General features: G+C 31.6%; 1 protein-coding gene across 2 annotated transcripts in view; it reads left to right on the top strand.

Annotated features, from left to right (window-relative positions):
* GRID2 (glutamate ionotropic receptor delta type subunit 2) overlaps positions 1 to 21,342 on the top strand; it is a 1,416,273-nt gene that overhangs the window by 584,033 nt on the left and 810,898 nt on the right. The window lies entirely within an intron of this gene.

Genomic DNA, 21,342 nt, shown 5'->3' on the forward strand with positions numbered 1-21,342 from the left:
CCAGCTTATCTGTCTTTTGTTCGTTGTGCTTTTGGTATCGTATCTAAGAAACCATTTACCAATCAAAGTTCATTGTTTTATCTTCTAAACATTTGACGGTTTTAGTGCTTATATGTAGATATTCTATTATAAGTTAACTTTTTAAATGGTGTGAAATAGGGATCCAACTTCATTGTTTTGCATGTGGATATCCAGTAGTCCCAGCACCATTTGTTGAAGAGACAGTTCTTGAACTATTGAATGGTCTTGGCACCTTTGTTGACAGTCAGTTGACCATAGACACTTGGGTTTATTTTTGGACTCTCAATTGTATTCTATAGATCCTTATGCCAATATCACATTGTTTTGATTACTAGTGGTTTTTAATAAGTTTTGAAATCAGGAAGTGTGCATTTTTTTTCAAGATTCTTTTGTTTTGGGGTCTCTTGCATTCCACATAAGTTTTGTGAACAGCTTTTACATTTTTGCAAAAGAGTCATTGGGATTTTGATAAGCACTGCCTTTAGTGGTATTGCCATCTTAACAATATTAATTCTTTCAATTTATGAACGTGGGATGTCTTTCCATTTATTAGGTCCTCTTTAATTTCTTTCTGCAGTATTTTATTTTGTAATTTTCACTGTGTAAGTTTTGCACCTCCTTTGTTAAATTTATTACTAAATGATTTATTTTTTCATGCTCTTATAAATGGAATTATTTTCTTAATTTACTTTTTGGATTTTTCATTGCAGGTGTATAGAAATAAAACTGATTTTTGTGTTTTGATCTTGCATCCTGAAAATTTCCTGACTTTGTTTATTGTCTCTAATAACTTGGGGGGTGGGAGATTCCTCATAAGTTTTTGCATAGAATATCATGTCATCTGTGAACAGAGATAGTTTTACATCTTCCTTTCCAATTTGATGCCTTTTATTTATCTTTCTAGCTTGACTAGTCTAACTAGAACTTCTAGTACATTGTTAAATTACAATGGCAAAAGTGGACAACTTTGTCTTGTTCCACACCTAAAGAAAAAGCTTTTAGTTTTCACCATTAAGTATGATGGTAGCTGTGGGTTTTTCATAAATGCCCTTTATCAGGCTGAGGAACTTCCTTTCTAGTCTTATATTTCTAAGTGTTTTTATGATGACAAACTGTTAGATTTTTGTCAGATGCTTTTTCAGCATTAATTGAAACAATTCTGTTCTATTTTTTCCTTCATTTTATTAATGTGATATGTTAATTACATTGATTTTTGAATGTTGAGCCCAGCTTGCAATGCTGGGATAAATCTTACATGGTCATAGTAAATAATCCTTTTAATATGCTCCTCTGGATTCAATTTACTAGTAATTTGGCAGGATTCATAAGTTCTTTTTTATTGTTGTTGTTTTTTTTATTGATAACCTAAATCTTCTTTGTTGTCAATCTCTGTGGTTTTTGTTTTCCAGGAATTTCAAAAGAATCCTTATAAATAATCTTTCTTTTCCATGAAGTCAGTTTCACATACATTTGTATTATTTTTCATAAGAGAAATAATTGTTTTTCTGGTACTCCCTATTAGTTCTATTTCCAAATCTCTTTTAAATTGAGATGGCTAAAGCACAGTACAATAATCATCCAATATTTCATAATAACTATAAATGGAGTATAATCTTTAAAAAATGTGACTCATTATATAAGTCTAAGTCATATAATATTGTACATCAACTATACTTTTAAAAAATAATTATCCCAACTATTGGGTGTCAAGAGTAGTGGGAGGTGTGTTGTCAGTCTTTCTGATATATTATAATCCATTGGATTTTTTCTCTATATCAGTACATAGGCTTTGACAGTTGTTCTATTTGTAAATCAGTATGATTTTCTACAAGTCATGAACTAATCAGAATGTAGAACATACAAAACAATCCTTTGGAGGTTACTGTCAATTTGTAGATACTAATATATTAATTATAACACATATATGTGGGGACTCAAGTACTTAAAGAATTTCTCTTTGAAAGATGTCATAATTGCCTCTCTATTCACAGACTATTAAAACTGTGAGTAATTGCTTTTGTTTAGGTTGATTCTTCAGTTTCACTTATCAATGGGGAATAGTTGAAAAAATTTCTGATTAACTTGAAATTAGAGGCTAACTCCTCCTGTTAGGTCACTAATTCATTAAACATGTTTTCTAATATTATTCTATTGCTGGCATACATCCTCAAGTAATTTCCCATGTGATTATGCATATGAGATATAATTTTGAGTCCTTTCATATATGAACAATATATGAAAATTGTCCCAGACCATTTTAAAACAAAGAATTCTTTATTTTATTTTTCTCTTTTGGAAGAGAGGATCTGAACTGTCATTAATTCTATTAAGGATAGTGGAGGACTGCAGTTGATGGGAATATTTTCAGTTGATCATCTTGTTTTCAGCCTTTTTACTGCCCGATATCTTGGATTCATCAAGTCTGCTTCCCAATCCTCTGAAGAGTATTTTAGGAAAGATTTGTGCCTCCTTAACTTCAGTCCTCTCCATAAATATTTTTGGCTGCAACTACCTCCAGTGTGCTTTATGACTCAATACCTTTCCACCTGTCTTCTAGAAATGTGTTGAAACGTCTAGTTTGCTGATGACCTACCACTTGTTCTCTTCATTTTTATGCCTTATAGCTTTTAAAAATGCCTTTAGTATCATAGTTTAGGTCTCTCAGAGGGGAGAAAAATAATTGCATTTTCCAAGTCCATCTTCTTCAATCAAAAACTTTCTTAATACAAGTCACTGATACATGATATTTGTGTATATGAATAGATTTTATTGAAGCTTTGGAAAATTGGATGTCCTGCTAGCAATTTATTCTTATTTTGATGTATACTTGTTCCGAAAAGACATTTGACTGTTTTTTTCTATTATGTGATCATTTGACTAATTTTTCCGTTACTTATGCCTGTATTCTCACTATACACTCCTCTTTTCCGTATCGCATAGCCTAAAACGTCTTTATATTTTCATATGGATTATTTTATCTATTTTTTTCTTGTCTCTTTTGGAATATATCCTTAGGAATTCTTTTTCTCACATAGCTTATCCAAGTGTTTTCCTAAATCCTTTTTTGAAAAATTCTAATGACACCTGTGTGATTTAAGTTGTTTGTTTTAACCCTATTTGATATAAATTCCAATGCTTTACTTATACTACTATGCAAATTCTACATTCAGTAATACTGACTTTCACTAGTTGTATCCAACATTGAATGCTCTCTCATCTTCAACACATAAACTGCTATCTGCAAAGGAAAGACCGCACGTGAGTTTGACATAGTAAATCCCACAACTTTCTATATCTTAGAGCTAAGGTTCTCAAAATTGAGCACTCATCAGAATCACCTGAAAGACCTGCAGAATCACCTGAAGGACAGGTTTCTGGGTCACGTTCCATGATTTTTGAAACAATAGGTCTGTATTGAGCCCAATAATTTTCATTTCTATTAAGCTCCCAGTACTGCTAATCTGGGGGTTATAACATGAGAACTATTGCCTAGAGACTCACATTCCACTGAAAAATAGTATAGCTCAAAACATCCTGAATGTCAGAGACACAGAGGGATTTAGAGACATCGAAATATGTCAATAGTTTTTGAAAGTATTGTCTTGTATAATTGTGACATTTTAAAATTTTCAGTAGGTATTCAATAGCAGAGAAAGATGTTTGAGGGGGACATAGCAAAAAATTAGGTGTTTTCTGTGATTAGTAGTTTTACACTCTGGTAAAATGAGTCAAAGTGCACATAAGTATTTAACTCCAGCTAATTGTTGCAAATATGGGAACTATACCAAAAAAAAAAAAAAACCCAGAAATTAAAATGGGCTTCATTCTCTGGTCAGCATTTCTGTTTTCTACATGTAAGCCCTATATTTATGAGATTTTTGTGTACTAATACGAAAGAAATATTTATTAGAGATAGGGTGTTTAACAAAGTATGAATTGCTCTTCCTTACCTAGAAATCATGAAGTGTGTAATAATGGTTGAAATAAAATCAGAATTGCTAGTTTCCCATTTTGTAGAGTAATAACATGAATGTTCCCTGTGGAATAGTAAAGCTACATTATGGAAGGATTTGTACTATTAAAAAGTGAACTTCCAAAGTCTCAGATTTATAGTTTTTCAACAACTGAATATATCTCATGATTTAACTTTAAGATAAGGTAGAAAGTATGAACAAATGTCTATTTTCTGAGAAGATATATGAATTAATGAAAAACTGCTTCTTGAACTTACATAGCCTTCAGATATTCTTTAGGGTGTGTGTGTGTGTGTGTGTGTGTGTGTGTGTGTGTGTGTAATGTACTCAGTACAGAACATTTTCCAAAACATTAACACTAAAAAGGATGCATTAGAAAGGCTGCCTTCCACATCATATTTATCAACAAGGTTTTGCAGTTTTATCTGATGAGCTATGTTTTTTGGTTGATTACCTCCAGTGTGATAATAAAACGAAACTCATGTTCTTTGTTCAGTTTAATTACCTTTTGTAAAAAAAATCATTTAGCAGTATATTGTCAGCATTTTTCCATGACATCAAACATGCTTCTGAAATGTGATTTTTAAATGTTCAAACAGCATTATACCATATGAATGTGTCATAAGTTAAGCATGTCTCTCTATTATTGGGAATATCCTTAAAATTGTTCCCTGAGAGTGGAATTGCTGAGTTGGTGTATAAATACATTTCATGATTCTAATAAATTTTTGCAAAAAAAAAATAGAGCAACTAATACACCTATCTGCAGTGAAAATGTATGTTTTACAGCACACATAAATAAATACTGCATTTTATCACTTCATTTTTATTTTTGCCAATTTGGTAGGTAAAATCATATTTCAGTATAGTTTTAATTTGTACTTTTGTAATTTTGTATGTTATAGATGTTTTTAATATGCTTTTAAGCTAATTGTCTTCAGTTTAAAACACAGCTATATTTTAGTGATATAATCTATGAGTATAATCTAAATACAGGGAAAGGATTACTAAGATTTTGGAAAGATTACTTTTATACTATTTTCCTATTTTAAACCTGGAATTCTAAGCTAAATATATGTATGATTTCTGTAGCGGATTTTACTATATGATTTACAGACATTTCTTTCTCTATTTTTTCCTTTTTTCCCCTCTACTTTTTATCTGCATAAGAAAGTTTTATTTAAACTCATTTATCAAATCCAGAATTAGTGCATAGTTTTATGTTTAAGAAAAACTACAGTTCATATGTGGTCCAAAAGGTGATATATTAAAGATATATTGCCTAGAGTTAACACTTTTAATTTTTAGATAATAACATTATAGACTATATGAGCATGTTTTTTTCCTTGACAGTTACCCAAATAAAAATCATTTCCCTTGCAAATTGAACTATGATGAATTAATGAAACCTTTAAGAACACAAAGGGAGCTATCACATAGAATGAAACCTGCAGCATTTAACCTTCAGATTTATTCTGTCGCTTATTCTAGGTATATATGAATCAGCTGTAAAGTAAATGACTTTATTTTCTAATCTGGAACTGATTATATACATACAGATTTTTTCCCAGGAAGGAACACATTCATTCCAAATAACTCATTATTAAACATGCTATGTGTGCATTTGTGTGTGGGGGTGTGTGTGAGTTTGATATGCTTTTTCTCAGATAACAATATCAGTCTTATGAACATGTGACAGTATGAGAGGACCACTGGAAAGGATCTGGAGATATCATTGTTATATAGTTAGACAAAGAAAATAGTCGTGTGTGCAAAAGAGGGAGGGGATTTGTGGAGTAACAAATATTTTGAATGGGCTTGATTAAATAAATCTAATTTTTGAATTTATAAGTATTGAATATCTATCTAAATGTTAGGTACAAATTTAAAAATGAAAGTAGAGCATAACATTTTAGAAAAATGATTACCGAATAAGAAAGTAAAGTAAGCTTTACAACTTCAGAGGTGACTGAATTTTAGTTTATGATTGGCTCTTTTCCAGCAGTAGAATTGGCAGAGTTCTGATAGGAAGCTAAATGCAACTCAACTGTGATAAGAAATGGGAAAAAATAGAAAAAGTAATTGCTTTAGCAGTGATCTAGTTTGGAAGTGATGGATTCTTTCAGGAAGAATTTGGTAACCTTTCTATCCGTGGCACACTCTTCTGAGCACTCTATTGAGGTCAAATATCTCTGTCTAGGGAGGTGGAAACTGTTTAGAAACCTGCTACCATCCAAAATATTGCAGCTAAACTAATGTTAGTATAGTTGTGTACTAAGGCTTGTTATTCTTTATGTTCATGAGCATGAGGTGAAGAGGAACTATCTCCTAAAGATTTTTCTATCTGATACTCTTCAGGATCTAATGAGATCAGTCAACTTCAGATAAATATCCTAATGCTGACTCTGCAATTGGCCACCTTCCTCCACTAACCCATTTGTCTTGAGCTATTCTCACAAGAGGGAATGGCAGTGTATGTTTAGGGCAAAAGAAATGTCAATTTTTATATGACTGTTTAAGAGAGGAAAGAAGACAAGTCAATAAAGATGTAGCAAAGTTTGGCTTTTGGATTTGTCCTAATTTGTTCCTCTGACCAGCAGCACATGTTTGGGAAACTAATCATTTACTTTGATGGACTTATTCTGCATCCCACTTCTGAGTTTTCTGAAAAAGCAAAAAATATTTTGTCCTCTGGCATTCACACACCAGGTGGTCTAATTTTTGCCTGTTGGCTCACAATAGGTGTTTGGAGGTTTTCTCCCTGACCTGAATCGATTCTCCAACTGACAGAGCAAAGTAAATCTTGGACAAAAACAACAAAGAATATGTTTCCACTAGCAAGGTCAGTGTAAATTATGGAGGATTTATGTACTAAGGTGATGTATTAGAATCCTATGAGTGCTTTTGTTTGAAGAGAAATATCAAGGCATGTGTACTTAGATACATGATTTTTTCAATACAGTTTTGATTATTAGTATTTCTTCACTCTCCTGATTGCTTCATTAGTTGTACAACTAGGACATGGGCAGTTTTCCTGCTCTAGTCCCAGAAGAAACAGGATTAGTTACAGATAATTTTTCCTAGCAAGCTTCCTGTGAAAGTGGCACCAAGCAAGCATGGCAGTAGAAAATGTTCGTCTTCCTAATCATTGGCCTCAAAAAGTTGGTCCTTGATTTTGGTTCTGATTTCCCTTATTTATATAAACCTTTGGTAGTTTACTTAAGTTTTATAATTTTGACATCATTTGAAGTAATGTATACTAGTAAAACATTGCCCTCTTGGTGAATTAAACTGTTTTTTTTTCTTACATACTGGTATCTAATTGTATTTCAATTGAGGAATGCCCCCATTTCAGTGTTTTGAGAATTACCTGGCAAATCCATATTCAAGTCATGTTTTCATAGGTTTTGTTCCTATTCGCTTTGAATATTTTCATTTCCTAGTATAAAAACCTACGTATTTTTCTCTACCCTTCTAAAGAGAACTGTTTTGCTTTTAATCAGTTTTCTCTGGATGCTCCCTAGTTTTCTGACATCTTTTTCAGATTAAAAATTAGAACCACACTATTAGAGATATATATGTTCTATGGATTTTACTGATATGGAGATAATGTTTTCCAATGTTTTCAGTACTCTTTTGATTATTCCCATGGTTTTCATCACTGGAACAGAATTTATTATTAAGCTTTTAAATTGTTAGATATCTAAGCTTACTGAGTGAAAGGAAATTTACAACTACAGATTTTATGGTGTGCCATATAAAATACTTCTCCAAAAAATAGAAACAGAAAAATGTTTTATCTTTTAAACATATAGTGTATTCACATGTTCATATTTTAAAAAGCATAAAGCCCAGATGTTATATAGATAGACAAGCAAATTCTAATCTTCTATCCCTTTTATTTAAATTGCTTCATAATACACATATCATTGTGCACTTTGCTTCAGGTGCTTAGTGTGTTTTGGATAACATTCCTTTATTCTTGAAGACTTCCAAATCCTTTTTATGGCTGCATACTGTTCCATTTATGGGTAGTTTATTTAACTTTTGCCCTATTGAAAGACAAATGAGATTTACCTACTCTTTTTCTCCTGAAAACAATGATTAAGTGAAATGTGTGCATATGTCCTTTCACATATGTGCAACAATATAGAGGACAAATTTTTAAAAGTGAGGTTCCTGGGTCAAGGGGTAAATGCATTTATGTCATTGATGTATTGCCAAATTGCCCTCCAGAGGGGTTGTACCAGCGTGTACTTACCCCAGCAATCTTTGACAACAGTTGTTTTCCTGCACATTCATTAAGAACCCTACAAATGTTTAGATATTTATCAATCTAAGTGAAAATATTTCTATTTTAAATGGTGCTGAGCATCTATGTATTGTATTCTCTATGAACAATTCATGTCCTTTACTTGTATATTTCATTGTGTTCCTTGTCTTGTGATTTGTAAACAAACTTTCTTCACTAGGGAGAGTAGATCTCTATGAATTACAAATGTTTGATCTAATGTGATCTTTCACTTTTTCTTTATTATGATGACTTTTACCATTCAGGAATTTTTAAAAATTTTATTTGGTTTGGCATTTTATGTTATACTTACAAGGCTTTCCCTATTCCAAAAATAATTGTCAATGTTCTAATTCTGTTCAATTTTTCACTTTTAAATTTTTTATTTTTAATATTTAAATATTTTATCAATTTGGAATTTGTTCGTATAAACTGTGAATGATAGATAGCTATTTGTCTTTGTTTCCTGATGACAATGAAAGTGTTCCAGCATAATTTATTGAATAGTCTAACTTTTCCTTAACTCAGTCATTTATTAAATTCCCAAAGGTTATCTGGAGTTTCTATAATTTTCCATCATAAATTTGAAATTAGTTTGTTTACCTCAAAAAACAAGAATGCTGTTGACATTAAAATTGCATCAAATTTATATTCATTTAGGGAAATTTCATATCTTTATAAACTTGATTGCTCAAATCCAAGAAGAGTATACACCTTGCCATTTATTAAAGTCTTCTTCTGAGCATTTCAACTTTCTCTAGTATAGATATTGAAATCTTCTTGTAAATTTTTATGTATTTTATTTGTTACACCACTTGTGATTGTTGCTGGCATTGCTATTGTAATAGTTTTGCCATATATATATATATATATATACACTATTGCATATATATGTATATATATATACATAATGTATATATATGTGTGTATATATATACACATTGCTGTTGTAATAGTTTTGCCATATATATATATATATATATACACTGATTATTTTCCATATTCTGTGAAAATTATAGTTTGATGCATATCAGTCATGTACCATTCAACCTTACTGATTTGCCTATTGTATAGAATAGGTTTTCAGTGAATCTTTTGTGATTTCCAGGTTTGTGAACACATCATTTATTCCCTACTTACCAATTTTTGCACCTCTGATTTCAGCTTCTAAATGGCTAGTGCCTTTAGATGAAAATGGATTGCTACTGGTTAGAGTAACTTATTTTTTCCTGTTTTGAGGAGGAATGTTTCTCTTTCCCCACTAAGCATAATTGTTGACTTTTAGGTTGAGACAGATATATTTTCCTAGGTTAATAACGTATTCATCTAATTTTATTTTATTTATAAATTTAATCTAGAAGGATGGTAATTTTTGGTAGATGCCTTTATGATCTGAAGAGATGGCCATATTTGTTTGTTTGTTTTATATGATAATGAGTTTTAGCAATCAGTGTTCTACTGCAAAACTGTCCTTGACTATTTGACATAAACCCCATTTGTTCATTCATTTAATGAATTGCTGATTTCTATTTGTCAGTATTTGATTTGGGATTTTTGAATAATACTCATAATTTAGAATCCTTATTATTTATCTTTATGTGCATTCTTTATCAGTTGAAGGGATCAGTGTTGTGCCTGATTAATAAAACTAACTTTATTGAATAAAAAGAAATTAAAGATATTAAAATGTAATATGTTCATAAGCAGTTGAATTGTCATTAAATGAATCCTTATTAAATTTTTAGTGAATTCCCCTATGGAATTTTCTGGACCTGATCAATTACGGTTGTTATTGTTGTTGTAGTTTTGAGGATGGGGACTGTAACGGGCTAAAATCTCTAACAAAGTTTGCTGTTTCTTCACTGGTGATTAGTGCTTAGAATTTTCTATATATCTTAATGTTTGTTCTGTTTTTCTAGAAATATTTTGTTTCCCTTAAGTTTTCAAATGTATTTTCATGAATTTGAACAAAACATATTTTACTATTTTTATAATTTTGTTTGTATGTGCTTACTTCCTCATTACTATTTCTTTTCTTTTAATTGAGATAGAATTGACATATAACATTATATTAATTTCAGGTGTACAACATGATTCAATATTTGTATATATTTTGAAGTGATCACCACAATAAGATTAGTTAGCATCTATCACCACACACCACACACAGTTATACTCTTTTTCTTCTTAAAATTTCTCATTACTATTTCTTATTTTGTTTATTTGTACTTTATTTTTTTTATTAAGTTAGCTATCAGTATTTTAGAATTTTATGGGTTTTTGTTTTTAAAAACTAGCTTTGGATTTATTCTACTAGTTTTCTGATTTCTAATTTATCAATGTGTTTTATTTTTCCTAATTCATTTTATGTATATTTTGTCATTTTTTCATTTTGAGTAGACAACTTCATTTCCTTATTTTTATTTTTCTTATTAATATACATAGGGTATCGGTTTATCTCTAAACAGTGCTTTAGCTGTACCATAGAGGTTCTGAGATGTGATGTTTGCATTGCTATTTCTCAAAGAGTCTGCAGCATTTAATTTCCTCTTTGAAGAGTTCTCTTAGAGTATTTTTTAAATTTATTTTATTGAAGTATAATTGATGTTCAGTATTGTGTTAATTTCTGCTGTATAGCAAAGTAATTCAGTTATACATATATATAAATTCTTTTTCATATTGTTTTCCATTATGGTTTATCACAGGATATTGAATATAGTTCCCTGTGCTATACGTAGGACCTTGTTGTTTATCCATCCTGTATATAATAGTTTGCATCTGCTAATCCTAAACTCCCAATCCATTCCTACCCAACCCCCCTACTGGCAACCACAGGTCTCTTCTCTTAGAGTATTTCTTAATGCCTAGGTTGTAAGAGCTCTTTGTTTTCCAATTTTGTCAATTTACAATTGTATTTAATTGTGCTTAGATAATTTTAAAAAATAATAATTAATTGGAGTTTTTTGTAGCCTAATGTATGGCCTTTCTTGTGATTATTTCATGGACCCTTGAGAAGAAAACACTTTCCATTTTGTATGTCATAAAATTATAATTTTATTTTAATTTGTATTCCTACTTTTGTATACTTTTATATTCTTTATATTCTCATTTGCTTAAGCATATACACCGACTTATATTTCACACACTTACTTTTATCAGTTTCATCTGTCAGGTACTTCCTCTTCCGTGTACTTCTTCATTCACTGGTGACTTAGTATGTCATAATTATTATTCTATATTCTTCTTGAATCTTCTGAAATTTATTCTTTTAGAGCTTTTCTATGTCTTACACATTTTTACATTAAAATTATATTTTTGCTTCATTTAATACTGTTTGTTATAAATTGAAAATTCTTTGCAATTGATATTATAATTCCTTTCTTTTCTACTTGCCTATGCCCATTCTTTTAATAGTTCTGTTTTTGTTATGTACTTTTTTATATATCATAGACTTTAGTTTTACTACGTGATCCCATTTAAAGTTTTTGCTTTAATAGGTAAATTACCAATTTACATTTATTTATGGGGCAGATATGCTTCTGGAAATGCCATATTATTGATTTTAAAATTATTCCTTAGGTTTGTGATCTTAGGGTTTTCAGGACAGTTAATGTGTCTTTCTCAATTACATTATTCTACTTTCTTAAACATGTTCAGAGATTACAATCCAAACATGAATGATTTTAGATTATTACACTAACTCAGATTGTTTATACATAAACATATTATACTGTATTTGTGTTTCTTGATTCTGTAATCATCTCTTTTTTATATTTCTGCAACAAAGCTACATAGTCTTACACAATTTTATTAAGATGTGATTGAAGAAAGTTGTGGATAATTATGAAATCAGTGATGGCAAAGACTAGCTAAGTATAACTCAGTGTCATACTCTGTATATAGTACAAACTTTGAACAAGCCAAGCAGGATTCTGTCTCTCCCCTGCCCATTTTGAACTCCTCATGTTTCAGGCTGTTCTTGCCATTGTGTTGTATTTTCTAATTCAGTAAATTCTGTGCTTGAGTGTATTCATTTTCTAAGACAGCTGTAACAAAGTACCACAAATTGGGTTGCTTAAAACAACAAAAATTGATTGTCTCATATTTCTGGAGGCTAAAAGTAAAAAATCAAGATGTCAGCAGGGCTGTGCTTCCTCTGAAACACGTTGGAGAGATTTGTTTCCTCTTCCTAGTTACTGGTGGTAGCCGTCAATCCTTAGCATTCCTTGGCTTTCAGCTGTCTCACTCCTACTGCCTACCAGTCATATTGGATCAGGACCCAGTATAGTGATCTCATTACCTTGATTACATCTGCAAAGTTCTTATTTACATATAAGGTTACATTTCACAGGTAATGGGAGTTATGATTTCAACATTTTTAGAAGAGGGGCACAATTCAAAACATAGAGTTAAGTAATAGAAGGTAACCCCAATACTTCAGTAGTCTTATAAAAATGATGTCCCAATGTAAGCTCTGTATTCCAGAGTTTACTTTAATTGTATATAACATTTGCCTAAAACTCCATGTAATGGGTGAATATGTCTTTAGATTGTGGCCTACTATAAATATGGATGTTTTTAGCATTAGGAAAATTCAGTAAGGATAATTTTTAAATTTCAAATTGTGCTGAACTTTTCTTTATTCTCACTATTTTTGTCTATCACATCAAGTTGGGAAAGAAGTATATTTTTATTATATTTTCCTTTTACTCATAATGGGCATAGTCAGGCAGTAATTAGTTGACGTGATTCATTTGACTGCATTGAAAAGAAAATACTAACTAGAATTATTGTTCAAGTCTGTCATCAGGGAACAAATCACAGTAAATGAATCCAACAGGAGTCAGTGTGATGACTCATTAGCAATGAACTCTCACCAAGAGCCCCAACTAGCTGAAGACGTCACACCATATTGTTTTACATGAACCAGATGTCAATAATAAAATTAAGTTCTGAAAACTGACATAGGAATGTACTCTATTTTTATTTCAGGCCTTTGCAGGTTTTAAAATATTGAAATTGATTTATGTCCTTTGTTGTTTCTCTCATCATTTGTTTTAAGATACATTTTAAAAAATTTCTTGGAGATCATATGTGACTGATGCTTAGGATTTTTATAAAATCTGTTCTTAAAAATATTTAGTATATTTTATGTCCCATACTTTCACTTGAATATAATGTTTAATTATGTATTTTATAATATATACATTTTATAATATGATGTTCAAACTGTATTTTAACAGTTTCCTCAAAAATTCAAATGCAGTACACACGCATACATGCACGTGCACATGGGTCCATATACTTTCTCTCTCTCTCTCTCTGTCTCACACACACACACATGCACACACGCAGAGCATGAATTCTAAAGCATACTGAAAGAGAATTCAAGTAAATTATGGTTTATATAATATGTATTCTAATTAGAAGTCTCCCCAATTATACTGTCAGCCCCATAAATATCTGCTCTTATCTATTATTACATCTTACGAAGTAGGTCAACAGTGGGATGTTGGGAGGGGGAGCAAAGTGTTTCCTAATGGTGGTAGCACGTATTTTCTCTGGAAGAATGAGCAATATCAATCTGGAACTTAAATATTTACATTCTCAAATGACTAAATTTGGTATATTTTCTCTTGCTGTGATTCTCCAATTTATTATTTTATAATATCTATACAGATAATCAAGCCCTCCTCCAAGTATAGGCAGGATAATTTGTCCTCTTGACCAAATTATTGTTCATTGATTTAATTTTATGAGGTACCTACCCCATGCCAGAAACTAAGCTGAATTTTGTAAATAGAAGTATAAGCTCTGCCCTTGATGACTCACAGTATAGTAAAGTTATTATACTATGTGAAAAATTCAGAAGGAGAGTCTAATTACAATGGATATAAATCTGTATCTGAAGAACAAGTCATGAACTACCCTATGCAAGGAACTCTCCCAGGTGCTATTGAAGATAATCAGAAGTGCAGAGAGCAAGGTCTCTGCCCTCAAGAGTTCACCATTTAACTGGGGAGAGAAGACCTGAAAGTGAGATGTCAAGTTAAAGTATAAGACAAATGCATGATATTAAGGACTAATTGCCTTATATGCCATATAAGTGATATAATATTTGCTGTGAGGTCAAATGAGGGGTAGTCACTTTGGCAAAAGGAGTATAGGATGGACCACACAGAGGAGAAAGCCCTTGATCTATGCATTATATGAAATAGAATTTGGATACTATTTAAGCTCATGATTCATATCATGCAATCTCCCATTCAGATTTTCGTGGATTCTGTCTTTCCCTTTTGAAGCATAGATAATAATTAAAGCTAAATTTGATCAATAGTTTATGTGTCAGGTATAGTCCTAAGCACTTTAATTATTAGTAGGGTGCTCTGATATAGACACTATTATCATGCCTGTTCTCAGATGAGAAATTGAGACATGAGGAGATTATGTAACTCTCCTTGGTTCACACAGCTCTGAAGTAGTAAGTGCAGTCAAACCCAGGCATTCTATTGACAAAGCTTACCCACACTTCATACTCTTTCCCCACTTAAGGTAACTACTTGATAAAGCTGGTCACTATGTTCAAGTTAATGTTTTAAATTAGCAACTTACTTGAATAAATGTCCAAGTCATATTATATCTGGGAACCGTATGAATTGTAGTGGATTAATTAAGCAAACTAATTAAAAGACTTGGTTCACCATTTGCTTGGATTGATTTTCTATCACAGAAGTCAACCTGTCAAATAATTGTGAAATATAAAAATAAATAAAAACTAAATCAGATTTTTTATTTTAATAAAAAATGTAAATGTTAAGTAAATTTCAAATAGTCTTACTTTTTGAAAGTAAGATAAATTAGGAAAATTGTTTTTATATTTAGTGTAAATATATTCTTGATTATTAATTATTTCTTAATATGGCTATTAAAATTTTTTATATACTTATTTGTTTGTCTTTATTATTGTTTGTAAATATTCATTTACTAGTGAGAGAAGTTTATCTTATGTTTGGAAATTGGAAGAAAGCAGGCTTTTTATTACATATTACTTGATTTTATGACCTTCAGCTCTTGGAAGTATTTTTTAAATTTTAGCATAATTCAGATTCAGTTGGTATGCATTTTAATTACATAATGAAACTGGATATTGTTTAAATTCTGGAATTAGTTATCTTTGTTTCATTCATGGTTTTGAAACTATCTGGGAAAATGTGCAGGTGCAAGAATGTGCATAAGCAAGGAAAGAATCATCTAGAAGTCGCCAGAAAAAGTCTTTCAGTGTGCAGCAAAAATTCTCTTTGAAGTCTTCTATGCCCATTCTATTCAGAAGTAATTTCTCATTTTTTGGAACTGTGGGAAGAGTTATAGCATATATCCCTGTTAACACTCTATAATACCTTGGGATATTTGCTTACCTACTATTTGTAATGAATGTAAGAGTCTTGAGGGCAGGTACCCTGTGTGTGTGATGTGTGTAGGATCTAACATAACATCAGGCTACAAAAATGGTATGGTGAATAATTTCTCAGTGCTCACTTTGCATAGAAAAGAACTGATGTATAAACACAGATAAAGAGAGCTGAGTGATAAAACTATAGCAGATATTCATTAGACTCTTGTGTGTTTCTCTGGTGCTATTCATAATTTCTCTAATTTTCACAACAACCTCTAAGATAGGTTCAGTCTCCATATACAGATTAACAAACATAGGGTTTTCAAAATAAATTATTTGGTAAAAATTCTGGCTCTGTTTTAAAAGGAAAATTACTGTTTGTTGATAGAGATCTGGTTTTCAAGTGTACATCTTTACTGTTTTAGACTGTATGTCTCACTTCGGAATTAGTTCAGTAATAATCAGTTTTGAGCACAAAGCCAGACTATCAGGCCACCTAAATATAGCAGATAGAAACTCCATCTTGTCCCAATGTAAATAATACAGAATACATTATTATCCTTAAGGAAGTCATATGGTAAGAGTACATTATGTTTTGTAGAAGACTACCAAACTGTCTTCCAAGGTGGCTGTACTATTTTGCCTTCCCACCAGCAATGAATGAGAGTTTCTCTTGCTCTACATCCTCACCAGCATTTATTGTTGTCTGTGTTCTGAGTTTGGACTATTCTAATAGGTGTGTAGTGATAGCTCACTGTTTTAATTTGCATTTCTATGATGGCATGTAATCTCACGTGCTTATTTAATTACTTACTGTTTGTATAATTTATTTGCTGAGATGTGTGTTAAGGTCTTTGGCTCATTTGTTTTACTCAGGTTGCTCATTTTCTTATTGTTAAGTTTTAATAGTTTATTCGATTATTTTGGTTGCAAGTCTTCTATCACATGTGTCTTTTGCAAATATTTTCTCCAAGACTGTGACTTTCCTACTCTTTCTCTTGACAATGTCTTTCTCGGAGCTGAAATTTTAAATTTTACTTAATTCCAGGTTACCAATTATTTCCTTTATATATACGCTATTGATGCTATATATAAAATAGATAACTAATGAGAACCTACTGTATATATATATATAAAGCTATCCCAATCTCCCATTTCATCCTACCCCCTTACCCTTGGTATCCATACCTTTGTTCTCTATGTCTGTGTCTCTATTTCTGCTTTGCAAATAAGATCGTCTATACCATTTTCTAGATTCTACATATATGTGTTAATATACAATATTTGTTTTTATCTCTCTGACTTACTTCACTCTGTATGACAGTCTCTAGATCCTTCCATGTCTCTACAAATGACCCCATTTCATTCCTTTTTATGGCTGAGTAATATTCCATTGTATATATGTACCACATCTTCTTTATCCACTCCTCTGTTGATGGATATTTAGGTTGCTTCCATGTCCTGGCTATTGTAAAAAGTGCTGCAGTGAACTTTGGGGTGCATGTGTCTTTTTGAATTATGGTTTTCTCTGGGTATATGCCCAGTAGTGGAATTGCTGGGTCATATGCTAGTTCTGTTTTTAGTTTTTTAAGGAACTTTTATACTGTTCTCTATAGTAGCGGTATGAATTTAGCAATACATTCCCACCAACAGTGCATGAGGGTTCCCTTTTCTCCATACCCTCTCCAGCATTTATTGTTTGTAGATTTTTTTGATGGTCATTCTGACAGGTGTGAGGTGATACCTCATTGTAGTTTTGATTTGCATTTCTCTAATAATTAGTGATATTGAGCATCTTTTCATGTGTCTTGGCCATATGTATGTCTTGGTCATCTGTATGTTCTTTGGAGATATGTCTGTTTAGATCGTTAGTCCATTTTTTGATTGGGTTGTTTTTTTGATATTGAGCTGCATGAGCTGATTAATCTTAAATTATTGATTTTGAATCTTCTTTTTTAACATACATATCAATGTCATGCATTTCCCTTTAAGTAATGCTTTGTTTTTCCCACAAATTTTGAAAAGTTGTGTTTTTATTTTCATTTAGTCAAAATATTTTAAAATTTCTTTTTTGGCCCATGTGGTATTTAGAAGTGTCATTTAATCCGCACATATTTTGAGGTTTTCCAGTTTTCTCTCTGTTATTGATTTCTAGTTTAATTCCATTGTGTTCTGAGAAGACATTGTATGATTTCCTAAAAACTTACTCAAATATGCTAAATATGCTTCATGACTCAGAATGTTATCTTTCTTGGAGTATTTTCATGTGAGTTTGAGAAGAATGTATATTTTGCTGTTGTTGGATGAAATAGTCCATAGAGGTGAATTATAGTCAGTTAATTGATGATGTTGAGTTTAACTTTGTCCTTACTGATATTCTGCCTGCCAGATTTGTTTATTTCTGAGAGAGGGGTGATGAAGTCTCCAATTATGATAGTAGATTCATCTATTCCTCCATGCAATTCTTAGTTTGACACTCTATTATTAGATTTGTGCACGTTAAGGATTGTTAAGTCTTCTTGAACTGTTGTCCACTTTATCATTATGAATGCCCTTCTTTATCCCTTATAACTTTCCTTGCTTTGAAGTTGCCTCTGTATAAAATGAATATAGCTATTTGTGCTTTTTTTTTTGATTAGTGTTACCATATGTATATTTTTCTCCATCCATTGACTCTTCATCTATATGTGTCTTTATATTTTAATTGGGTTACTTGTAAACAGCATAGAGTTGGGTCATGGTTTGTAAATCCACTCTGGCATATCTATCTTTTAATTGATGCTTTTAGACCATTGATGTTTAAATTAACTATTCATATAGTTGGATTCATATCTACTACATTCATTACTATTTGCTGTTTGTACCCTTGTTCTTTGTTTTTATTTTTCTCTCCATACTTTTTCTACCATTTGTGGTTTTAACTGAGTATTTCATGATTCCATTTTTGCTCCTTGCTTATCAACATATTGTTATGTTTATTTTTCACTCTTTTAGTGGTTGCCCTAGAGTTTGCAGTATACACTTACAGCTAACCTGAGTCCACTTTTAAATAACACCCTTCCACCTCATACTAATGTAAATATATTATAATAACCAAATAATCCTAATTCCTCCCTTCTGTCTCCGTATCATTACAGTTATTCATTTTACATACACACACGTGGATATATATGAATACATTGTTGCTATTATTATTTTGAACATATATATGAATACATTGTCACTATTATTATTTTGAACAAACTGTTATCTGTTAAATCAAGAAAAAGAAAAGTAAAAGGCTTTTGTTTTACCTTCACTTAATCCTTCTTCATTGTTCTTTCTTTCTTTTGTAGATCCAACTTTCTGACCTATTTTATTTTCCTTTTCTGTAAAGATCTGATTTTAACATTTTTTGCATGGCAGATCTATTGGCAATGAATTTCCTAGATCTTTGTTTGTCTAACAAGTTTTTATTTCTCCTTTATTTTTGAAGGATAATTTCTCAGGGTACAAATTCTGTGTCAATTTTTTTTCTGTCAAGACTTTAAATATTTTATTCCCCTCTTCTCATTTGTAAGATTCCTGAGGAAAAGTTGGATATAATTCTTATCTTTTTGCCTCTATAAGTGAGGTATTTTTTCTTCTGGCTTCTTTCAAAACTTTTTCTTTATCTTTGATTTTCTAAAATTTGAAAATGGTATGTATGCCTGGGTATAGTGTGTTTGACATGTATCCTTTCTGTAGTCCTGGATCTGAGTTTCCTGGATCTCTGATTTAGTGTGACATTAACTTGGGGAAATTCTCAGTTATTATTGTTTCAAATATTTCTCCTTTTCCTTTCTTTCTTCTTCTTCTAGTACTCCCATTACATATAAGTTACACCTTTTGTAGTTGTCTACAGTCCGAGGATATTCTCTTCTTCTTTTTATTTCCTCCTTTTTCAGTTTTTGTTCTCTTTGCTTTTTTGAAAAAAATAATTGATTAATTAATTTATTTATTTATTTATTGGCTGCGTTGGGTCTTCATTGCTGTGCACAGGCTTTTTCTAGTTGTGGCGAGTGGGGGCTACTCTTCATTGCGGTGTGCAGGCTTCTCATTACAGTGGCTTCTCTTGTGGAGCACAGACTCTAGGCAGTGGGCTTCAGTAGTTGCAGAGCATGGGCTCAATAGTGGCTTGCAGGCTCTAGAGAGCAGGCTCAATAGTTGTGGCGCACGGGCTTATTTGCTCTGCGGCATGTGGGATCTTCCTGGAGCAGGGATCGAACCCATGTCCCCTGCATTGGCAGGCAGATTCTTAACCACTGCACCACCAAGGAAGTACTTGGTTTTGGTTTTTAAGCATCCTATTGATACGTCCTCGAGTTCAGACAGTTTTTTTTCAGCCGTGTCAAATCTACTGAAAAGCCCATCAAATGCGTTCTTCATTTCTGTTATAGTTTTCTTTTTCTCTAGCATTTTATTTTGGTTCTTTCTTAGATTTTCCATTTCTTCACTTACATTGCTCATCTTTCCTTGCATGTTGTCTACTTTATGCATTAGACCCCTTAACGTATTAGTCATAGTAGTTTTAAAACCCAATGTAACAGTTCTAACATCCCTGCCATGTCTGGTGCTGATGCCTGCTTTGTCTCTTCAAATTGTGTTTTATGCCTTTTTAAATATCTTGTAATTTTTTTCCTGATAGTCAAATATGATGTACCACATTGAAGGTACCTGTTGCTTGTTTCAGAGAGACTTTTATTTGGTGTTAGTCGCTCCCAAAAATGTTAGAAAAAGTGCATTATTGCTCTACAGTTTCAACAGTGAAAAAAAGGTATGCATATTACAAATGCTAAGGTGCCTACACAAAAATAATGACATTTTAAAGTATTATATTACAGGAATTTGTTTTTAATATAAAATTGCAAATTATTTTCATTTATATGTAAGTTTATTAATCACTGAATATGTACCAATTAATTTATTCTAGACATTTTTACCATACAGAAAATAAAATAGTCAAAATCACTGTTCATCATATTTACATTCTAGTGACTTACTGTAATTTTTGCAAGTTTTTATGCAAACAAAATATGTATTTGTAATGTTACTTTAAAATGTAAATAATTTGTCTAAACTTAAACTATTTCTTAATACATGACATATGTGAAAGTAGACTAGTAGCTTCACAAGCTCAACAACTACATATCATCACACTCAAACAAAGCTGGTTCAAATCAACCTGGAGCACCACTGGAGGAGCAGTGCCGTGTTTGGGAACTGGCTCTGTTACTTGCCTGTTTGAGAAGTTATTTCAACTTCTTACAGCCTTAATTTTCTATATGCAAAATGTGCATAATAGTAGAATCTACTTCACAATGTAATGTGAATAATTTATTCTATATAAAGCATAGAGAACAGTGTCTGGTGTGTGGTTAGCACTATGTGCACACTTGTTATAATCATTCCGTGTGTGGGGACAGAACTGAACACCAGGCTCTGGGCCAATGGTTATTTAGCTTGCTTTGAAAGTTGTGTTGATAGCAAGGCATGGCACTTGTTACTGGTGTAACAATGAATGGATTAGGAGAGTTTAGAAAAGATATTAGCATATCCTGGGTATAGTTTGTGTGTATGGGTTTTATACATATATAGTGTGTGTTCTCTTTGGAGTGAAATGGAATGGGACCTATATTCTCCTT

The sequence above is a fragment of the Hippopotamus amphibius genome, chromosome 3 (genome assembly GCF_030028045.1).
Source record: "Hippopotamus amphibius kiboko isolate mHipAmp2 chromosome 3, mHipAmp2.hap2, whole genome shotgun sequence".
Lineage (NCBI taxonomy): Eukaryota > Metazoa > Chordata > Mammalia > Artiodactyla > Hippopotamidae > Hippopotamus > Hippopotamus amphibius.